We start from the raw sequence: 20,490 nt of genomic DNA, 5'->3' as shown, positions 1-20,490 counted from the left end.
GGTGCATCCTCCAACATATTACAACTCTAAAATTATTGACGATGCCTACAGTACATCACTTTGATTATCCAAAATTTTCACAAGATCCTTGTACTTTTGATTATTCTTTGATTTACAAAATTACATTGGATTGTTTATCTAAGGCCTCTATAATTTGATATCATGAATCTTGCATCTTTGCTTCCATCTTTGGTATGCTTTTGGACATGTCCTTGAGAATCTCTAACACTCAGTTGATATGCTCTGACATTGTTTGTTGTTCTTCAGGATTGAAGCTTTGATATCGGCTAGTCATGAAGAACTTTGAGCATGATGCAAAAACTAATTTTAACAAAGGGTTTTTCTCTTTTTGGCAAGTGGGATGGGTGACGTTTTGAGTAATGGGTCAAGTTAGGAAAAAAATGTTGGTTTCAGCAAAATGATCTAGGACCCATTTGGATACAGCTGAAAACTGAAAACTGAAATTGAAAACTGAAAAATACTGTAGCAAAATAATTTTTAAATGTGTAAATAGTACCGTGGGACCCATTTTTAATGAAAAAATTGTTAAAAAGTGAAAATTGTGGGTCCGTGAATAGTAAAAATTGGTGGAAAAGTCACATGTTGCAGCTACTGTTCAATGAAAAGTAGCTGCAACAGTGTTGCTACAGTAACACTGTCTCTGAAAAGCTGGGGACGCGTGAAAAAAAAAAAAAAAAAAAAAAGGCTGAAAACGTGCAACGCCAACGCCAANNNNCTGGCCAAACGGTCTCTTAGAGTCGGAGATATATAGAAAGTCAAATAGAGAATAGAAATGAGATGAGATTGATGAGAGAAAGGGAGAGCGATTTGTGTTGTTAATTAGTTTTGGGATAAACTGATCTATGTTGTTTGATTTTTGTGCTAAATTGATTTGTGATCAGGATGTGCAAGATTTAAGCCAGGTTGTGCAAAAATATTTTTTAAGGGCAATTAAATTATTTGCAAAATGCTTCTGAATAATGATCTACCCATTATTCATCTCAGTACAAACTACAAAACCTACAAGATTTGCTTCTATATGCATGTCTCACTTCACAGTAAAAAAGAATATGAAAATAAACGTAGCATAAATTTGTAAAAGGCTTTTGTCATTAAAAAAGATAACAAAGTTAATAAAAACTTATTCATAAAGATAATAGTATGGAATTTCACTGGATTGGCCAGTACAATCCGGTGCAATCCAGAATTTGACTGAATAAGTAGGTTGAGTTTTGGCATGAAAAATTCCAGACATTTTGATCATTAATATGGAACAGATTTCAAAACTTTAGTCCTTACGCTCCATAGGAATGCCCATCCTATCAATTCATAAACTTAGTGCCTAGTGGTCATAAGGGTTGGCTCAAAAATAATAATCATATTAAAACCAACCTTTTCATATTCAAATTTTACTTAATTTTGTTTGAAATTACAAATACACGACGTGTACCACCATTACGATGAATCAACACAAGAATTGGCCTAGATTTTGAAGGGTTAAATTTAGAGAGATGCTTTTGGTTTGGAATTTGGCCCATATGCTTTGTCAATTAAGGCGTGAAAATGTGTGAACTTTTTTAGTTTGGTATTAATTTAGGGTCCATAGTAATCATAGTTCTCAGAACCGGACCGGACCGGGAGGTCGGACCGTGAAAACCGTGAACCGCGATGAAAACCGGTTTTTTAAGCATAAAGAACCGGGCATATGTGGCAATTCCGTGAACCCCTAAAACCGGGGTTGGACCGTACGAACCGGTCAAGAACCGTGCGGTCCAACCCTTTAACAATTTTTTTTTTTTTTTTTATAAAAACAACTTAACACAATTTTATTCTACTTAATTAAATTATCCATCTCTTACAAGGAATAAAAAAAATTATAATTAAAATCCTTCAAAGATATTCAACTTTACTTCAAAAATTAATAATAAATTTTAATGTTTTCATGGTTATTATCTTATTTTATTAACTTTCTTATTTAATTATTAAATATATGCTTGAAAATCATTAAATTTTCCTCACAAATATAGATATATTAGTCAATTTTGCTAGTTTTATAAATTTAATACCTATATTTAGGCTTTAATTAATTATTAAATTAATTATGACGTCATCACGGTTCGACCCCGGTTCGACCTCGGTTCAACCTCAAAAACCTTGAACCTCTCCCTTTTACGGTTCAATAAACGGTCCGGGTCTGAAAACCTTGATAGTAATCAAACCATGGGATATAATACTCACACCGGCAAAAATGAAACAAAGAGTCAAGGGACGGCGTATAAACAGTAAATGTCAAATCCAGTGTGCAGTGCGAGACAACTATAACGTTTAGATAACCACATATGTTTCTCGCACCCTTAAGTGCACAAAGGAAAAAAAAAAAAAAAAGTACCTTACGAGCATACAAGGTAGCAAGAATTGCACCCCACCCTTCGTTGCTAAAACTATTCCGAACTATGGATGAACCAAACAATACAAACTTAGGTCTCACTGGTCCAACCATTTCTCTCTGAAGAAATACACGTTGCAAGTGAAATTTATAGACCTTGTGTCGTCATGGACTCATGGGCAAACTGTCATTTTGCTATTTTGTGGGCTGTGGTGTGAATTAAGCAAAACATTGGTTATTGTCACATTGACCACTACCATAAAAAAGGTTAATGGAATATTTTTCACTTTTTCAAGATATAAATTTGATAATATTTAGATTAACAAATTACTTTGTACGTCTGTGAGATGATAGTTTATGAGACATCTCTCACAATATGTGGGACTCACACATGTTGTGAAAGGAATATCTCATAATAAAATTTTCTCATGATTTAATGGCCTAGAGCCACAGCTCTTGGAGGGTGAGGGAAAGATCCTTCCGTTTAAATCCTTAACTTCCTTACAATATTTAGTTTGATTTGTAACAAATGGCAAAGCTTCAGGAGAGTTTTTAATGTACTGGACCGTCAGAATGAGAAAAAATGACCTAAAAGTGGACACGTATTATTTATTATCTTGACAAGTTCAAAGCATTTGAGGCACTGGACAAAATCAAGTGCTGTGATAAGTGGATGGGGTTTTAATGCTTTATGGGTGCAGGGCCCAAATTGTGGCAGAGGCGTGTGGCATGCATATGCCTTTTTTCTTTTTCTTTTTTTCTTCTGAGAAAAGTTTAGAAAAGTGTATTGATAGTGTGAAAAATACAGTGAGTATAACAAGTGAGGTCATGCTCGCAGGCAACCCGCCAAGAAAAGAAAATAAACCAGCCGGTACTTAGTAAGAAAAGGCAGCTTCCACCCCAGTCTCACGGCATTCAAAATAAAATTTATTGCGAACATTCCAAATAGACCCGGTTGATTGATTCGCGTTTGCGTCTGGCCGTTACGTTTTCAGCTCCTTTTTTTTTTTTTTTTTTTCACACGCGTGTCAAGCCTTTCCCAGCCGAATTTTCACTGTTCATCACTGTTGCGGTTACTGTTCATTGAACAGTAGCCGCAACATGTGACTTTTCAACCCAAGTTTTACTATTCACGGACCCACAATTTTCACTTTTCAGCAATTTTTTTCATTAAAAATGGGTCCCACGGTACTATTTACACATTTAAAAATTATTTTGCTACAGTATTTTCAGTTTTCAGCTGTATCCAAACGGACCCTAAAAGTAAAATATGAGTGTTTGTGAGTTCTAAATGTCTCTCTTTATTATAAATTTATATTATATATATGAGAGAGAGAGAGAGAGAGAGAGAGAGTGTGTGTGTGTGTGTGTGTGTGTGTGATACTAATTTTGTGCATTATTTTTTTATTTTTTGATATAATATTATTTGTGTGAATTGTGATGTGTGTGAAGGTGTACATGTATAGTATAAATATACTATAACTTTATATAATTTAATAATCAAGAAATATAGAGGATTTGTTACATGTGTATATTATTATAATGTTATAATAACTTTTTGTTATAAAACTAGTGATTCAAGAATTTTTTTTTTTTTTTGCAAAGTTAGTGATTATTAAATGTATTATTTATGTATGAATGAGTATGGTTATGTGAGTCAATAATTAATATAAAGTCAATAATTTATGAAATAACTAATAAATAATGACAACTACACAAGAATAAAATGTTATACAAACTTAACAAAATAAAATGGTTACATCTACTTTGATAATAGATAATGACAACTGATAATAAACTATCATGTGATGATTTCAAAATATAAAAACTTGTAGAAAGAAATTGTAAAATTTCATGTATGTGTTTTTTTTTCAATAACACAATATATTCAAGTTTTATTTTTACTAAAATTTGTTTAATTTAAGCTTCTTAACGACTCTCCTCAAAAAAATTTATGGAGTCGTCACTGCTTGTCTTTTGAATATTTAATTGAAAAGCAACTGAGACTAGCAACAAGGAAGGGAAGATATGCTCAAGAACTGGAAAATTTGCAAAAGTAATAACACAATACTGAGAGCTTTTTGAGCCCTACTGGTGATTCTCGTGAGCTCTGCATTAACACCTTGTTAAGGTGTGTGCAAGAGGAAACAGACAGGCCAAAGCAGTGGCATCAAAACTGTGGCTCACTATGTTCTCTGTTAAGTCTAAATTTTCATGCCCTATAAACTGATTTTAGATTTTTAACTCTTAAAAGGCAGACATATTTTTGCGAGGATACTCCAGCTGGAATTCCAGGCGCGCTCTGCAGGTTTTGGATCAAATCTTTCCAAAGGTATTTTATGTTTAATCACACACATCACACTTGAAGGTTATAGTTTCTTCCATACCTTTCAGTATCTAAAAGGAAATATATAGTAGCTGTTTATTCCTAATAAATCCACATAGGAGTAAAAACAAAAACAAAACAAAAAAATTCTCCATTTGAAATAGATCAATTTCATGGTTAATATATCATAGTTCATGTGCCATAAAACGTGACTCATTACGGGGTTGACGTTATCATGAAGTGAATTGGGATTTATTGGAAACATCCATCTAATACAAAAATTGATTTCTTAGTGAAAAATATAAGATATAATTGGACCTGTGAAACTCCAGGGGTCTCTTGTCTATCTAGTTTCAGTTGTTGCAATTTCTCAAAAAAAAAAAAGGTTCAGTTGTTGCAGTCATGAGGCTGCCAGCAATTTTTTTTAGGTATTCTAATAAGCTAAATTTTTTTGTGCATCCTCATCCATCTGGCCTAGGCCCTCATGTACCACTTCCTGAGTATATTGAAAATATGAGGAAGATAGCCATGCATCTAAAGGTATTGTTTCTATTGAATTGATTCTTCAGCAATGGTGCACAGTTTTATTGATATTTGAACATAAATTTTTTTGGTTGTTAGACCCTTTCAGAGAAGACTCGCCTTATCTTCCTGAGTGCTCCTCCTGTCAACGAGGAATAAATTCGCGAAACATTAAAGTGCTCATAATGATAACTTTAATTGTAATTGTTTCTTTCTTTCTGTGTAGGAGTTAATTATTCAGTTCTAATAGTACATATTTTTATTGAAACCAGTGATAAATTGGGAGAGCTGAATCGGACAAATGAGTCCTGCAGAATATATTCAGAAGCTTGTTTAGAGCTGTGTAGGGACTTGGATATTGAGGCCATTGATCTATGGACTGCTATTCAGAAAAGGGATGATTGGTTGACTGAATGCTTTACGTGAGTTTGCTTTCAGATGTGATGCTCTTTTGTTGTCATTATTATTTATTATATTTGAAAAAGAAAGAAAAATGGAGTTAACAAAAGGAGGGAATAGAAGTATCAAACTCTTTTGTTCCCACTTGAAGGGGATGAAATATAAACATTAAACTCTGATAGAAGAGTGCTAAAGATACTACCAATTTTATAATAAATGACTTCTAAACTGACATGACAATGAAGTTGTTTGGTGTCAGTTGTCACTCTAACCATATAAATACATAATAAATAATAAATAAATGTTTGATTAATGTTCTTTTTGATTGGTAACACCTTATTTTATAAAATTTATGTAGTAAAATTGTAAAATTCCTAGCATCACTATGATATTAGTAAATGTTATTTTCAAATTCACTTGCCTTCATTCTTCATTGAACTACTCTATGATCCTTATTCAGAGATGGAATTCATTTCTCATCTGAGGGGAGCAAGATTGTAGTAAAGGAAATAATGAAGGTCCTTAGGGAAGCAGAATGGGAACCAAGTCTACACTGGAAGTCACTGCTTGCTGAATTTGGAGAGGATTCACCCTATGATCCAGTCAGTCCTGATGGCAAATCCACTGTGAATGTCTCTGAGGGCAGCTTCCGCAGAAACATGCAATGGGAATAGAAAATTAATAAGTAATAAACCTATTGAATACTAGCCTCTAAGCAAGTTTTTTGGTCACGACCTGACTGTTGCTTGGTGTGGTCATTGTGCTCGTCATTTTCTTCAAATAATTCGGTTGTGACAGCCCTGAGATTGAGTTAAAAATAGCAATTAGTGTGGTCATTGTGCTTAAATGGTTCATATGTAGTGTCATCTTTCTCAATGTTTGTTATGTAATCATCTGATTCTTTAGCAGTAAACTTTATTGAGTGACAAAAATGCTACCTAGATATTTTAATTAATGAGAACATTTTGGCAATATTCCAATTTTCTTCTTATAGAGTTCAAAGATTAAAGATACAACCAAAGAACCTTGCTTTCATCGACCGTATTATAAACGGAACACTAATGGTATGTTTTTTTGGATTATAACTAATGGTATGTTAAATATTTGTTTCCGGAGTAATGCTAAGAGCGTTATAAATTTTATTAGATAAGTATTATAATTGATATGTTACTAATCACATTCATTATCGCTTCTATTGTAAAGTCATTTTGCTTTAGTATTTTTTTCACTTTATAAAATGTCTTGAAATTAGCGAGTGCTCACATTTATTATTACTAGTTGACTGGTTGTGGAGAAGAGGAGTCCAAATCTTCTGTCTCATCAATTGTGCTCCACTTTATGCTCCACCAATAAAACTTGGACAACTAGCCTGTCTCATTAAATGAGATAACTCTGACTTTAATAAGAGAGGCTAGTTGTCTCATTTAATGAGATATCTCATTTAATGAAAAAGGTTAGTTGTCCAAATTTTATTGGTGGAGCATGAAGTGGAGCACAATTGATGAGACAGAGGATTTGGACTCGGAGAAGAGAGGATTAAAAAGGAGACCCAAAAATATCATCCTTCGATTAAAAAAATAATATATCTACTTCAATAAAAACAATCTTTTATTAAAAAAAGCAGTCTTATAAGATTAGCCAGTAAATGGTAGTATTGTCCAATTTTCTCATAAAAGTGTTTCCAAAAAAAAAAAAAAATCTCATGAAACTAGTGTACGTGGGTTCAAATCTCTTCCTCTCCACTTATTGTAAGGGAAAAGGGGAAATAAAAAAGCCACTCAACCTATTTGTTTCCCGCTAACAAGGTCTCCGATTAGATTTTGATGCTCATGATATGGTTTTGGAGAAGAGACTAATAAAGGAGAGTCAGAATCATACTTTAGAAAAGCAAAGGATCAAAGTGTTTTTTTTTTTTTTTTTTTTAAAAAAAAAAAAAAAATTACCTATTGAAACAGTTTTCTTGACACTGTCCAAGTCCCCAAAGTCTATACTAGAATATATTGTATTGTTGTCTTATGAAACATATCAAAGAAAATTTAGAAAATAGAATATAAACCAAAGAAAAGCCGACTGGCTAAGAATCAACAACACCAATTTGGTTGGTGCCTTGATGGGGTTTTAATGAAATAATGGGGGCCAAAACAAAAGAGAAAGGGAGCAAGAAAAATTGCACTTGATAAAATGTGAGCCCTCCTGCACTAGTAACAGCCTTTCGGCACGGCCCTATCTATCTTTCTGGGTTGTCACAGATAATCCACTACGAAATTCTGAAAGAGACAGAGGCAGTAAGGCACTGATATTGGCATTAGCAAAGTAAGCCCCATTATTGTGTTTGGGCATAGAAACAGAATCCACTGTTTCTTTTTCCTTTTTTGGATTAGCCATCTCAATGAGAATGCGGGCTTTTTCTTTTTCCATTTTTGGAGCACAAAGTAGTACCAGACTACATAGTTTCAGTAACCCAAAAGAGGGAAGAAAGCCCTTATAAAGTTCAGTATGAATAAGATTTCTCTACCACAACTAGAATAACATGCATCTAATCCTCATCACTAAAGATTGGGAATTCTCAAGGACCCAAAAATGATATGTGGTACTTAGTGCATGCATATAAACCTGATGTGCCAAGTGTGAAACAAACTTTTATGAAAGAAAAAGATTTAAGTTATTTAACTATACCTTTTCTACCGCCTTTACATTTTAAAGCCACTTTCTACCTTAGAAACACTTCTTTCTTCTTGATGGAGGGAATCTACAGTGTGTTGTACAGCAACCATGGCATGAAAATACATTAAGGCAGAAGGAAAACAAGAAAAAAAAAATTTGGGCATATTATTTAATCTATACTAGCCATAAACCTATGCAATATGAGATAAATAATTATTTTGTATTGTAATATAATGTATAATTTTTTCTCTAAAATTTTTTGAACATAATTTGTTCTGCCTAATGAATATTCATATTCAATTTGGTGCAAATTCTCAGAGCCTTTTAAAGAAGACTTGCATTATCTTTCTTAGTGTTCCACCTTGAGGCAAAAATTCGAGAAATATATAGGTGCTTATAGCAACAATCTTGTAATTGTTTACCAGAGCATTTCTCAATTCTAAAATGTCACATTCTAAACTAGAATCAGTTAGTTCTAACTGCATATATTTTACTGGAACTGCTAGTTCAATAGGAGGGTGCGAACAAATGAGTCTTGCCAACAATATTCAGAAGCTTGTTTAGAACTGTGTCGAGAGATGGACATTAAGGCAATTGATCTTTGGACTGCAATTCGGAAAAAGGGCGGTTGGGCAACTGCTTCCTTCACTTAAGTTTGCTGCATGTGTTGTAGGTTGGATTTAAATTGCAGTGTGGCCGACCTTAACTAGTTTCTTGAGGATCCATAGTCAACTCCCAAAATTTTGGACTAAAGCTTGGTTGTTGTGTGCTTTCTTCACCAGGGATGGAATTTATTTATCAGTTGAGGGGAGCAAGATAGTGGTGGAGATAATGAAGGTTCTTAGAGATGCAGACCGAGAACCAAGTCTACACTGGAAGTCATTGCCAACTGAATTTGAAAAGGTTTTTGTGCCCAAATTTCGAGAAATTTTTGGTGAGAAGATCAAATCAAAAATATCTGAGGCTAGCTTCCTTAGACAGATGAAATGGGAATATGTCCTACATTATAGTATTGATTATACTTTTTTTTTCATACCGAATACCTGATTGCAGTTTGAAAATTTAAGATTGATATTGCTAAAATTAAAGATTAAATGGATTGCAATCATGTTATTTCTTTCCCATGCGTCTGTATGTTTTTCTTTGTGCTTCTATTTTTTGCTGCATATATAGCAAAGGAAAATGTTATTGGCATACCTCATATACACCCTCTATCGTACATATGATTTTGAATTAAAAGTTTTCATCTACTATTATCTAAAAATAATCAAAAGCCATTAATGACCTGGAAAAATCAAGAAATCGCCCCTCATGTGTGAAATTATAGAAGATCCCATTTAAGATCTAACAATTTCATTAAATTGACTAATTGAGTATGATTATTAAAATTAATAGATATGATAATTGGCTACAATAATAATGCAAGAGTAGTAAGCACAAAAAATATGCAAAAAGCATTATCCCAACTAAAGTACCTACTTGACTCGACTGCAAGTTTGGCGGGTTCAAATTTTCACTTATATAAGTTATACGCAACGCTTCCTTATCATTTTAGTGAGGTCCACAAATACTTTTTTTTTTTTTTTAATCTCCTCAGATTTTTTTTTTCAACCTACCAATCATGTTTTTTATTTTAAAATATTAATAATAACAATCAAACTGTTTTCTAGAAGGGGGATAGAAAATTTGGATTTCAATCTAGTGCAATAGTTAGGGTTATTGATTTATTGCATCATGTAATTACTAAATGTAAAAGTTAAAATGGTAAAAATGCATTTTAACTTTTTAATCTTTTACTTCTTTTTCCATTTTAATTTTTACATCTCACAAAAAATAGTAATTTGCATGGTGAAACTCAATTTAAAAGATTTTGATTCATTTGGATAGTAAGGAAAAAGGTGTTGGGGTTTTGTTGCTATAGGCTTAATATGTTATTAGCAGTGTGACTTGTACCAGGCCTAGCCCCTTCAGTTGGGCTGGGCCTAAGCCCTGTGACCTTGTGACAAGACCATCATAATCATTACATAACCACTGTAAATAAAATAAAGTGGGATATTATGGTTCAACACTTGTACTCCCTTAACCCTCAATCATTGTATTACGGGGTAAAAAAAAAAAACAAAAAAAAACAAAAGAAAAAAAAAATGTACCATACCAAACTAATGGAGGAAATACTCGCTTTTTTAGTGGGCTTTATAGTCCTTCACATATTTTTAGGGAGTAATGTTCAAGACACAACTTTGTGCACAATTTTGTACCACAACTTGCAAGGTGGTAAGTCGTGAGTGGTGAAAATGTGTTCCCACATAGCCAATCATCACACTTCCACCACTCACTGCTCACCACGTGGTGAGTTGTGACATAAAATTATGTCTTGAGCATTACTCATTTCTAGGACCAACATTGTCATTAAAAAAATTTTGGTGGGGTGGGTCCGATGCTGCATTTCTCGATGGGCTTAGTTAGCATTTTGTTGAAAACAATAATTATTAGAATTTTGTGCGTTTAACATGTTTATTTGACTTTTTGGTGATTATTTTATGTCAAGAGAGTGTACTCAAATATACTTGTATTTTGAAAAATAAGTAAAAATTAAATATATATATATATATATACACATACATAGGCCAAAAAAAAAAAAAGTTATAAGCTAAAAGTATATGTTAACATTCCGTCTGCTTTTGAAGGCAAACAATAGAGTGAGACCAAGTCTAGCAATGCAAAAATCATCATCTATCACTGCCCACCCTTTAGCGATGGTCTCCTCACACTGTACAAATTATTAACGTTTTCATCAGACCATATCCAACATAATAAGCATAATTTCAGGCTTGTATTATGGTTTACTTGAGCTACCCTAGTTATTTGCCTTAATAAGACATGTTTCAATGAATGCCTACTTATTTCTTTTTCCCACATCATTTGAAATTTGGAACAACTCTTCTATCCATGCTCATTCTAATTGAAACAAAACCTTTCTTCCTCAACTAATCCTTAACACTAATTGGTGATAGCCCTGTCAATTTAAACAATAGCTCTTTGGCACTTATTCATAAAAAAATAATTTCTTCCCTAACACCAGCTAAAGACTAAAGATTCATGCGTCAATCTAGTCTGTAGTCTCTATCCCCCTATTATTGGTGTTAGCGAAATCTTTTTCTCATAAGAATACACTTTCTTATCACTTATTAGTTATTATCATTAGCATGTGAAGGGGCTCTTGTTTCGAGATAACATTTAATCATTAAAAAATATCTTTTTAAAAGTTGGGTCATATTACAAGTACTTTTAGAGTAATTTTTAATAAATTATCTTAGAAAAATGTTGACATCACTTTAATGAAAAATATAAAAATTAGTCAAAAAAATTAATTAATTTTTTTAATCATTTTTTCATAAAATATTTCAAAAAATAGCTCATAAACTAATGCCTTTAAGGCATCCATTAACTTTTTCCTCATAAATTAAGATGCGATGTTAAAAAAATAACTTTATTTAGCAAGAGCTTTTAAAAGTTAAGATGCAGTGTTAAAAAAAAAAAAAAAACTTTAAATAATAAAAAAAGTTAGAAAAAGTAAACAAATAAAAATTCTTGTTGAGAAAAAATGGAGTAATTGTATATGTGCAATAACTATTGATCTTAGAATTTTACTAACGTACGCCTTTAGGACATATATTAATAAATTATTTGAAAAAAAAATTATGAGAAAATGAAAAAATAACTAACAATTTTTTACCCTCTTTTCAATTTTTCATTAAAAAAAATCATAAAATGGTTGATTAATGTATGCTCTTTATCTTAATCTCGCTTTAAATTTCCCTTTACACATGAAAAATCTACAAACCATAGATGCTTGTTTTCTCTTCCTATCGTAGTAATTGACTCTTAGCACTTTTATTTTAGAAACTCTCAATAGACAGCAGTTGTTCTAATAAAATAACTTCCCTCGTTCCCTATGCACACAGGTAAAAAAGTAGCTAACTTTTTTTTTAGAGAGTTTTAACCTATGACGTCCGCTTTTGATAATAATTTTTTATTATCAAACTAAAAAATAACTAACTTAGTTAATGTGTCTGTGGTCTAAAAGTCTATACCTTTTTTTTTTTTAGAAACAAAAGTCTATACCATTTAATAATAAGGGTAAATGACATTTTAAACCTTTAATTTAGGAGTAATAAATTAAACTCTATAGTTTCAAAAGTAACAAATTAAGTTTTGATGTTTCAAAAACAAATTATACCTATATAGTTTCAAAAGTAACAAATCAATTAAACCCTATACTTTTAAAAAGTAACGAATTAAACCTCAATCATTTAAGTAGAATTATATTGTGCCTAAAATTTAACACGATTCAGTTTTTAATTTTTAATTTTTTGAAACATCATGGTTCAATTTGTTATTTTTAAAATTATAAGATTCAATCTCAAACAAAAATTGAGTAATTAACCATTTCTTGCTAGCATTGTAGCTCAATTGACATCATTATTATTATTGTTGTTGTTGTTGTTGACTAGACTAGACCTATAGCTATAACAAAAAAGACTTTGGAAAAGATGACTTGAAGAAAGGAGGCTTCAAAACAATTCTGACAAAAAAGAAACTAAATAGCTTTATAGAAAAAATGAAATATAAAGAAGACAACAAGAAAGACTTTGATGAAAGAAAATACTATAGTCATGTAGTGCAAAAAATGATAGAAGTAAAGAAAGAAGCGGAGAAAGAAAGAAATTCTATAGAAATTATAACGACCCAAGGAAAAGCGCTAACCATATTTGTGCTATATCTCAAAAAGACTAATCATAATTAAGGCTCCTTGTAGTTGTTAATAAAGTCCAGATCTACCCAGTAAATACTCGATGTGGGACTCATCACACACACCACACAATCAATCAAATTGGGGCATCACAATCACCCCCACTTAAATCCCTAACGTTCTCGTTAGGGCCCACTTTTTGTGGGGTAGTGTCTCTGAGCCCACACGGGGTTATCGAGCCAACTCTGATACCATAGTGGCGTTTGAGTATTGCGTTTCTTGCGTTGTATTTTTTGCGTTTCATTTCTTTTTCCTTGGACGCGCGTCTGGCACTGTTCATTGTTCATGAACAGTGATTTTAGGCTCATGATTAGTGCCAAACGCGTGAACAGTAACTTTTTTATTAATTTTTTATTGTTTTCTGTTTTCAGCTTTCAGTAAAATAAGCAGTATCCAAACGGACCCCATATGTAACGACCCAAGGAAAAGCTCTAGCCACATCTACACTATACCTCAAAAGGACTAGTCACAATTGAGACTCCTTGTAGTTATTAATAAACCCCAGTTTAACCAAGTAAATACCCAATATGGGACTCATCACACACCCACACACATCACACAATCAATCAAATTGGAGCATCACAATAATACAAAAGAAGAAGATAGATATAATTGATGAAGACAACGAAAAAGGTATGGCAAGACAACAAAGCAATAGTACTCTTACCAACTCAAAAGAAACTCTACATAAAGAAATAAATATAGAAAAAGACATAGGAAAAGAAAGAAACATGATAAGGAAAGAGAAAGAAGATGATAGTCTAGTTAACAAAGAAAGGACAAACAATAGTCCTAGGAATAATGATAGTTTAAAAGAAAAAATTGATGAGAGACTAAAATCAATTGAAAAATCCATGATATATACCCAAGATGATGGTTTAGCAAAATTGGCTAAAAATATAGAAATTTTAAATTCACCTTTAGATATAGACAAAAAAAGAGACATAACAGTTTTAAATACTACCGAGTCATCAGATAATGAGAAAAATGACAGACACACTAGAAATACTATTTGTCATAAATGTAAACAATATGGACATACTAAGAAACAATGTGATAGTCATAATAAAATTGTTAAACAAATCAGTAAATTAGAATTTGAGAAAGATGTAATAAATGAATTAATGGAAATGTTTGATGTTAAATGGAAAGAGATAGATCAAGCAAAGAAAAAGGAAGAACTAAAATCAACCAACCCTCTTAAAGTCAATAAAAGAAAAAGAAAACAAAAAGACATAATAATGAAATTGATAAATAATCTACCCAATCACCTAAAGATAAAAAAGATTATTTACTAAAATTGAAAGAATCTATAGACATATCTATTGCTTGTATTAAGTGTAGGAAATATGGACACCATGCTATGAAATGTGAAAAAGGAGAAAAAGCTAAGAAAGGAAAAGATAAGAAAGAAAAGACAAAAAAGAAACAAGATGGCGTAGATATAAAACCAATAACTCTACAAGATTTAATGACAGAAGCAAAAATAGTAAAACAAGAAATTAAAGAAGATAATTCCACAGACATAGATGAACAAAATATTGCAGAAATAATAAATTTAAAAGAATTTTCTAATCCTATGATAGACCCCCCTTCATTAGAAGAAGATGCTCACAATAGACAGAATTTCTTGAGCTTAATTGATAGAGTAATTTTTCAAAAATGGCATACAGAAATTACTTTAGTAATTAATAAAGAGTTTTCTTTGATAGAAATTGCTTTAATAGTCTCTGGTGCTTATATGAATAGTATACAAGGAAGATTAATACCTTCCAATTATTATGGAAATTTTTTTGAAAGATTAGTTCAGGCTAATGGAGAAGAGTTAATTAATCATAAATTACTTAATGTTTACATTTGTAATAAAGGCATATGTTCTAAAGTTATTAAAGACATTTCTTCCAAAGTTGTTTTAAGAAATTTCTTTATGGTCTTGACTAATGTACCTTTTAATTTCATCTTACCCTTGATCCCAAAAGAAATTGATTCCCTCAATAATGTCACTATCTTAAAAGATACTATTAAAGAAAGAATCTATAGAACTGAAAGAAGTTTGTCATCTTTAAAGGCATAAATATCACTTGATGACCAATTGACAGATAATGACATAAAAAACAAAATTTAACTAAATATAGAGACAGAAATTTGCTCTTATTCTCCCACTACTTTTTTGCATAGGCACCGACATATAGTCCAAACACCTTGTGAAAAAGAATTTCATGAAAAAGGTATAAAAAAGAAGTCTTGACAGATTCTCCTTTACTAATCATTAAAGAGAACATTAATTGTGGTAATTTCTTGAACAAAGACAGATTTAATATCCTAATAGGAAGAATTAATTATAAGTCCCTGACAGATTTTCCTATTATAATTGATGAAAGACTCTATGGAGAAGCTTTATTTCACACATTCTCGCAGAATGAGATATATAGTAATACATACAAAACGGATAAAATCATGGCAGATTTTGAAAAAAAATTGAATTCCACTCACTTTGACAGACTACGTCATGACTACTCTAATATCACTACTACCCAGCAAGAGCACAAAGGTGCATAGGTAAAAGTTTGTTTTATTATATATACTTTAAATTTTAAAAACTATTTTCTTATATTTTAAAGAAATTTCATAGAAAGACATTGGTAAAAGGATTTTGAAAATGAATTTGAAAGAAGCTTTGCATGAAAATATTTATTTTTAAAATAATATTTCAAGACATAATCTTTTTCCCAAAACCCAATTGCAGACTACTATGAGTAAAGAACCTCCCAAGCAGACAAGAAAGGAAAGGGCAAGGCACCAGTGGTGCAACCTAAACAATTCCGAAAGCCTTCAGTGAAGATTTCAGACAAGCATAAAGTTGTCTCGATAGAGACAATATCCCTTTAGGATACATTGCTAGCAGAGGCAATGAATTCATGTGGTGGCAAAAGTGAAATTCTACAAGAAGTGCTCCGCATTGATCTCATTTTTCAGGACGGAGAATTTACAAACCTTCCTTTTCATATTAAATTACTTCTTGATAATCTTCAAGCAGCTTTCACCCTCAGACAGAAACCTTTATTCCAAAAGACCCTTAAGGCTTTGGAATTTCATCTTGTTAGCACTAGTCCATTTATTGAAGCATTTGGTTGTCAACTCCCTGGCAAGGAGGATGGAGATTCAAGCTCCACAAAGACAGAATCATAGTCTCTAAAAAGCTATCTTATGGGAACAAGCTTTTCAAAGCTCCACCCTAAGATTCGGCAAAAAACAAGACTTGCCATTAGAACTTTACCTCATGAAATCCAACATAATATACTAACTCATAAAGCCTTAACCAATTCTTATGACAGATGGATGTATCTTTTTAAAGTTTTAGTTTCTACAGCATTTATTAGAACTGAAAACATGACAAACGAGATATGGCTATCTCATAAAGCTACATGGTATGAAAGTTTTGGAGAAACAGACAGAGTTTATGAAGGAACTTTTGACAGATACAATCCCTATCCAGGGTTACTTATCAACACGAAAATAGAAGATCCAGTCATTTGTGATCCTTTATGGTTATCTGAAATGCTAGAAGCAGGGTTCATTAGCAAATTAATCATAACTTCTAGAATTCGGATTAGTTTATTTCTCAAAGTCATCCAAGAAGTAGCCACACAGATTGGAGGACTTAATTATATGAAGATCACTATCTAGAGCACTCTTCCAGCTTGGGACATTAGCTATTATATGGAAGCTCGGCCAGCACACATTTTGGTCCTTAACCATGATTGGGGTTGTATCCCTGAATACAACTGGTATACAGGAGATACTTATTTATCACTTGATGATCCGGATGCTCTAGCTCAAGAATGGTCTAATTTTATGAGTAACAAGATTTATGAAGTACAGAAAGAATTAGACAAAGGCTTCCACGTATATGGTTATACCAACAGGATAGTCGTGTATGGTCCAAGACCTTTGGCAATAAGGCTTATGGGAAAAAGAAAGATTGTTAAGGATCCTAGATTAATGACAACAAAGGATCGTGTTCCTATTTATCTTCCTATTTCATACTGCATTCTATGTAGTAATTATGGAGTAATCCATGAGCATGAGTAGTATGAGGATAACTCTGATCCACTAGATTATGATAATTACGCGGATACAGATTGATAGGTAGACAGATATGCCAAGACAGAATGCTCTCCTAGACAAACAACCAGACAGACAACAGCAACAGATCACTATTCACCAACATACGTCAATAGCCTCTAGACAAATCCAAGATAGTCCAAACAGATGCAGACAAATGTTCATAGGTCACTATTTTTCACTAACATGCGTGAAAAGAGAACTGATAAATTCCAAGACAGAATACTGCTCATCAATAGTAATATTCTACAAGTTTCCACCGACAGATTAACTTGAGTTAACTTTACTAACTCAGATTACTTTTGAAAACTTACTATGGTTCACTTTATCTATAAAAGGACAGACTCTGAAGACAGAAGATAGGTTCCAAATTCTCTAAGGTTCAAGTTTAAGGTCCAAACTCCAGAAAGAAGATAGCCATCTCCCTCTCCCTTAGAAAGACTCTTGTATTCCTTCCTCTCTTGTAATCTTGTAACCCTTCCCTTCAGACAGATAGAATCTTGTAACCTTTCAGTTTTTAAGACAGTTTTTACTTTGTAATCTTGTAACTCTTTAGACAGTGTTTTATTTTCAAGCTTGTAACAAAGACAGAAGTTTGTTTTCAAGTTATATCGAAGACAGAAATTTTTATTCAAGTAAGGTTTTACTAGTTTCTGTTTTTATATTCTATACTCCATTCTAACTTATTTTGAATATATCTATTTTGCTATTTTCTTCTTTATCATCTATTTTATCATTGTTTATGCTGAAGGTCTTGGACCATACACGGCTACCCTGTTGGTATAACCATATAAGTCAAAGCCTCTGTCTAATTCTTTCTATACTTCATAAATCTTGTTACTCATGAAACTAGACCATTCTTGAGCTAGAGCATCTAGATCATCAAGTAATAAATAAGTATCTCCTATATACCAGTTTTATTCGAGGATACAACCCCAATCATGGATAAGGAACAAAATGTGTGCTAGCTGAGCTTCCATATAATAGCTATTGTCCCAAGCTAGAAGAGTGCTCCAGATAGTGATTTTCATATAATTAAGTCCTTCAATCTATGCGGCTACTTCTTAGATGACTTTGGGAAGTAAACTAATCTAAATTCCAGAAGTTATGATTAATTTGCTAATAAACCCTACTTCTAGCATTTCAGATTACTCTAAAGGATCACAAATTACTGGACCTTCTGTCTCTGCATTGATAAGTAATCTTGGATGGGGATTGTATCTGTCAAAAGTTCCTTCATAAACTCTGTTTGTTTCTCCAAACTTTCATGCCATGTAGCTTTATGAGATAGCCATATGTCGTCTAGCATTTCTTCAGTTCTGATAAATGCTATAGAAACTAAAACTTTAAAAAGATACATCCATCTGTCATAAGAACTGGTTATGGCTTTATGAGTTAGTATATTCTGTTGGATTTTAGGAGGTAAAGTTCTAATGGTAAGTCTCGCTTTTTGCCGAATCTTAGGGTGGAGCTTTGAAAAGCTTGTTCTCATAAGATAGCTTTTTAGAGACTATGATTCTGTCTTTGTGGAGCTTGAATCTCCATCCTCCTTGCCAAGGAGTTGACAACCAAATGCTTCAATAAATGCACTGGTGCTAACAAGATGCAATTCCAAAGCCTTAAGGGACTTTTGGAATAAAGGTTTTTGTCTGAGGATGAAAGCTGCTTGAATATTATCAAGAAGTAATTTAATATGAAAAGGAAGGTTTGTAAATTCTCCGTCCTGAAAAATGAGATCAGTGTGGAGCATTTCTTATAGAATTTCACTTTTGCCACCACATGAATACATTGTCTCTACTAGCAACGTATCCTGAAGGGATATTGTCTCTATCGAGATGCCTTCATGCTTGCTTGAAATCTTCACTAAACGCTTTCGGAATTGTTTGGGTTGCACCACTGATGCCTTGCCCTTTCTTTTCATATCTGCCTGGGAGGTTCTTTTACTCATTGTAATCTGCAATTGGGTTTTGGGAAAAAGATTATGTCTTGAAATATTATTTTGAAAATATATATTTTCATTCAAAGCTTCTTTCAAATTCATTTTCAAAATCCTTTTACCAATAATTATTATTATTATTATTTGTATTTCCTATTAGAAATGTCCAAGATTCAAATATCTCCTCCTCCATTGTATCTATAAATTATTTTTTTTTAAAGAGAATCATAAAATTGGATCTTAGGAAATAGAATAAATACATTTATCAGCTCATCATCTGTTTGCTTGTTCACACTTAGGCTAGGCACACACTAATTTGAAACATGGACTATGATGATATAGATTATGATGAAGGTTATAGCATAAGAGATAAAGACAATAATTGGTTAAATGGTAATATGGATTATGAAACAGATTATTATTCTGACAGTGATATGGATTATTATAATTATAACTATAACAATAGCACAAATAATTGGAGTACATTAACAGAAGATAAAACCAACCGATAGACTGATAGACACAATAATAGTTTTTTAGACATAATTAATAAAAAAAATTAGAAACTTTAGAAAATATTGAAATATCCATTGCAGTAGAAAGAAAAAATGATAGTTTCTTTGGACCTCCAAGAAAAATTGAAAGTTTTAAATTCAAAAAGAAAATTTGAACCTCATCATAGATCATCTTTAACAAAGATCATGACAGATAATTGGCATAATGAAAAAAATAGTGTAATAGAAAACTGGCATATAAATAATAGTAGAAAAGATGATAGAGAACTAAAAGTAACTGAAAGACCTATAGCTATAACATATAAAGACAATAAAAAAGACTTCGGAAGAGATGACTTGAAGAAAGAAGGCTTAAAAACAATTCTGACAGAAAAGAAACAAAATAGCTTTATAGAAATAATGCAATATAAAGAAGACAACAAGAAAGACTTTGATGAAAGAAATAGTCACATAGTGCAAAAAATGATAGAAGTAGAGAAAGAATTAGAGAAAAAAATTCTATAGAAATAATACAAAAGAAGAAGATAGATATAATTGATGAAGACAAAGAAAAAGGTATGGAAAGACAACAAAGCAATAGTACTCTTACCAACTCAAAAGAAACTCTACATAAAGAAATAGATATAGAAAAAGAAATAGGAAAAGAAAAACATTATAAGGAAAGAGAAAGAAGATGATAGTCTAGTCAACAAAGAAAGGACAAACAATAGTCCTAGGAATAATGATAGTTTAAAAGAAAAAATTGATGAGAGACTAAAATCATTTGAAAGATCCATGATATATACCCAAGATAATGGTTTAGCA

The 20,490-nt window shown here is 32.1% G+C and overlaps 1 protein-coding gene and 1 pseudogene across 1 annotated transcript in view; one reads left to right on the top strand and one right to left on the bottom strand.

The window, feature by feature from the left end:
- Window positions 1–20,490, bottom strand: part of LOC112023611 (uncharacterized) — a 109,302-nt gene that overhangs the window by 5,906 nt on the left and 82,906 nt on the right. The gene's annotated exons all lie outside the window — the stretch shown is intronic.
- On the top strand, window positions 3,563–6,460 carry LOC112006361 (GDSL esterase/lipase WDL1-like; annotated as a pseudogene).

The sequence above is a fragment of the Quercus suber genome, unplaced genomic scaffold (assembly GCF_002906115.3).
Source record: "Quercus suber isolate HL8 unplaced genomic scaffold, Cork oak 2.0 scaffold_172, whole genome shotgun sequence".
Lineage (NCBI taxonomy): Eukaryota > Viridiplantae > Streptophyta > Magnoliopsida > Fagales > Fagaceae > Quercus > Quercus suber.
This window is presented reverse-complemented; position numbering and strand designations above follow the sequence as displayed.